Genomic DNA, 3,955 nt, shown 5'->3' on the forward strand with positions numbered 1-3,955 from the left:
GACTGAGGCTTAGAGAATAACTGTCCCGCTCTCAAAGACACACTTTGAGGCATCAGGAGTCAAACCCTGCTCCCTGACTCTCACTCTGCCTGTCTCCATCTTTTAGGCAAACACAGCCATCAATCACATGTCAGCAGTGACTGCATTACTCAAGAGGAAATTGAAGCCAGACTGTAAGATGCAGTCCACAAAATTCATGATTTCTTCCCCCACCCCTGCTCCTTCTATTTGGTCCCTTTTTCATATGGATCGGGTTTTTATTTCTGCGTTTATTGCACACGCAAATTACAGATGAGAGCATCGACTACACAAGTCATTACTCAGAGTAGCATCTCCCCAACTGCCACCGGACGAGGACCGAACAGCTTGTGGTTAATTTGCTATATAATCACTGCCTGTGACAGGGGGGCCGGGCTGTGCCTGTGCAAATATTAGGAAAGGGGAAGCTGAGCAAGGAGAACTCCTGGGGTGTGGGGGGGTGGGGGAAGCGCGGTGTTGAACCAGGGAGCAAGGAAGAGAGAGCTGCAGAGGAGCAGAGAGAGGGTCTCTGCCGCAGTCAGAGGCATCTGCTCCTCTGCTATAGAGGAGTAGAGGACCTCCCTGGTGGCTCAGAGGTTAAAGCGTCTGCCTCCAATGCAGGAGACCCGGGTTCGATCCCTGGGTTGGGAAGATCCCCTGGAAAAGGAAATGGTAACCCACTCCAGTATTTTTGCCTGGAGAATCCCATGGACGGGGAAGCCTGATAGACTACAGTCCACGGGGTCGCAAAGAGTCGAACACGACTGAGCGACTTCACCTTCATAGAGGAGTAAGACTGCTCCATTCCATCAGTCAGGTCTTCACAAAAGAAGAATCTCCGTTGTCCAAACCTCCACCTCCTCCACTCAGCCAAGGAGTACATCCGTATGTACACACTGCAACCATTGTGATGGGTCAGAGGCTGGAGGAAATTGACCAACAGGCAAGAGTTACACCATTATACGAATATCCTAACAATTTAGTAAGAAAGAAGGCCAACAATCCAATAAAAAAATGGGCAAAGGATATGAACAAGCAGTTCTCCAATTAGGAAACTCGGCCTCAAAACATACAAAAAGAGGGACTTCTCTAGCGGTCCAGTGAATAAGAGTCCAAGCTTCCACTGTAGGGGGCATGAGTCTGATCCCCATGTTGAGCATACAAAAAGATGTTCAACATTAGTCTTAACAAAAAGGGGACGCACCCTGCATATGTTCCAGTGTCTCCTGGTTTACATTCTATGGGAACTTGAATAGAATTTGTATCCTGCTGTTGTGTGAAAATTGTATAAATCTTAATTATGTTGAACTGGTTCACAGCGCTTTTCAGGTTCTATTTTTCTGTCTATTCATTCAATTAATGTTTGAGAGTTTGATATTGAAACTCCAACTAAGAATCTTAATTTGTCCACTTAAAAAATAACTGCAACCTGCAGTGGAACTCTATGTGACTTTATTCTGCATTTTCCAAGCCCCCTATAAATGTGTTATCATACTTTCATGATTTAAATTTTTTTAAGGAAATTCAAATGAAAATCACAAAGAGATACCATATTTTTACCTAGCAGATAGATAAAGATCAAAATGTTTGATCACACTCTGAACTGGCCAGAGTGTGGAGAAGTCATCACTCTCAAAGGCTGGTGAGAGTATACACTGGCACAGTCTCCGTGGGTGGCAATTCAACATTGTATCAAGCTGTTTGAGGCACGTACCCATTGACCCATAAATCCTACTGCTCTAGAATATATTTCACAGACATACTTGCAGATATGTATGCAAAGTTGGATGTATAAGGCTATTCACTGCAGCACGGTTTATAATAACAGAAGATTGGAGACAGCCTGAATGTCCATCAACAAGGGACTGCTTAAACAAACTGCCGTACATCCATACAATAGAAATCTTTATGGCTGTTAAAAAAGAATGAGGCAGCTCTTTATGGATGGATATGAAACAATCTCCAAGATATATTGTTAAGTGAAAAAAAAAAAAACACAAAACGCTGAACAGTGTGATTAGAATGCTGCTCTCCATGAGGGTTTTTTAAGGATATAGACACATACACATCCTCGCTGATATACGCAGAGGATCCTTCCAAAAGGATGACAATTTTTGCAATATTTGGTTCCATAGAGAAAAAAGGGGCTCTGGAGCTGGGAACACATTGGAAAGGAGGCTTGCTACTCTCTTTTACCTTGTTTACAGTTTGGTTTGTGAGGATTTCCCTGGTGGTCCAGTGGTTAAGACTCTGCCCTTCCACTGCAGAGGGCTCAGGTTCAATCCTTTGTGGGGAAACAGCCAAAAGAAAAAAAAGTTTGTAGCACCCCCCCCACAATTTCACTTCAGTACATTATTATGCTAGGGACTTCGCTGGTGGTCCAGTGGCTAAGACTCTGCCCTCCCAGCCCAGGAGGACTGGGTTCGATTCCCGGTAGAAGATTTGTTCCATTACAGGCCCTGAGCATGGGACACATTGCTGGTGAAGCATCTTCAAAAAACAGTTTGGGAGTTCCTCAAAAAGTTAAACATAGAATTAATATGTGACCCAGCAATAAGTTCTCATAACAACTTGTATGCAAATGTTTATACTGGTACCATCCTTAACAGCTAAAACTTGGAAGCAACACTAATGTCTACCAACTCGTAAGTGGATAAAAAAAATATTTACATTGACTATTATACATCATGTATACAATCCATTTCAATATATGCAATGGAATACAACTCAGCAATAAAAAAGAATGACGTATTGATATGTGCTACAACATGAATATCCTTGCAAACATTACACTAAGTGAAAGAAGCTAGTCATGTACAATTCCATTGCTATGAAATATCTGGAAGGGGCAAATCCATGGAGACAGAAAGGAGATGATAGTAATGGTTTCCAGGCTTAGGGGATGAGAGGAATAGGAAGTGACTGTTAATGTATGTGAGGTACCTTTGGGGGATGATGAGAATGTTCTGGAATTAGAGAGTGGTGGTGATGGTACAACTCTAAAAACTAAATACTAAAAACCACCAAATCATATACTTGAAATGGGTGAATTGTAGGGTGCATGAATTTTATTTCCATCATGCTGTTAACCAAAGAAAAGTTCAGAGAACTAAATATAAAACCTAAAACTATAAAACTTCAGAAAACCATAGCAAAAGGAAATCTGTGTAACTTCAAGTAAGTCAAAGATTCCTTATACACGCCACAAAAAGCATGAAAGATGTTCTTTGAAAAATAGTGTTAAGAGGAAGAAAAGACAAGCCACAGACTCAGGAAATTATTTGCAAATAACATTTCTGCTTAAAGGATTTGTATTTCCAGTATATAAAACTACCAAAATTCAATAGTAAGAAAATCAGTGACTTTTTTTTTAAGTTCTTTGTATTTATTTAAAATTTTTGAGGGGGCTGCGTTGGGTCTTGGTTGCTGCCTTCAGGCTTTCTCTAATTGCAGAAAGTGGGGGCGACTCTCTAGTTGCAGTGAGCAGGCTTCTCATTGCGGTGGCTTCTCTTGGTGCAGAGCACAGGATCTAGGGTGCTTGGGCTTCAGTGGTTACATCTCACAGGCTCTAGAGAACAGTCTCAATAGCCATGGCTCACGGGCTTAGTTGCTCCAAGGCACGTAGAATCTTCCTGGACCAGGGATCCAACCCATGTCTCCTGCATTGGCAGGCAGATTCTTAACCTCTGGACCACCAGGGAAGTCCAACCTAACTTTTCTAATTGGTAAACACTGTGATCAAACCCTTGACCAAAGAAGATTTCTGGATGGCAAATAAACACATGAAAAAAAAAATGCCCAAAATCATTATTCACGAGGGGAATGCAAATTAAAACCGAGATAAGATTTCACTGTACTTCTGTCAGCATAGCTAAAATTTAAAAGACTGACCACATCTGTTAAGGGCGAGAATTTGGAGCAACTGGAACTGTCACAC

The 3,955-nt window shown here is 41.9% G+C and overlaps 1 non-coding gene across 1 annotated transcript; it reads left to right on the forward strand.

Annotated features, from left to right (window-relative positions):
- On the forward strand, positions 598–669 carry TRNAW-CCA. Its single transcript has one exon. It is a non-coding gene; the product is annotated as a tRNA-Trp (tRNA).

Source organism: Capra hircus, chromosome 13 (assembly GCF_001704415.2).
Source record: "Capra hircus breed San Clemente chromosome 13, ASM170441v1, whole genome shotgun sequence".
In the NCBI taxonomy this organism is placed as follows: domain Eukaryota; kingdom Metazoa; phylum Chordata; class Mammalia; order Artiodactyla; family Bovidae; genus Capra; species Capra hircus.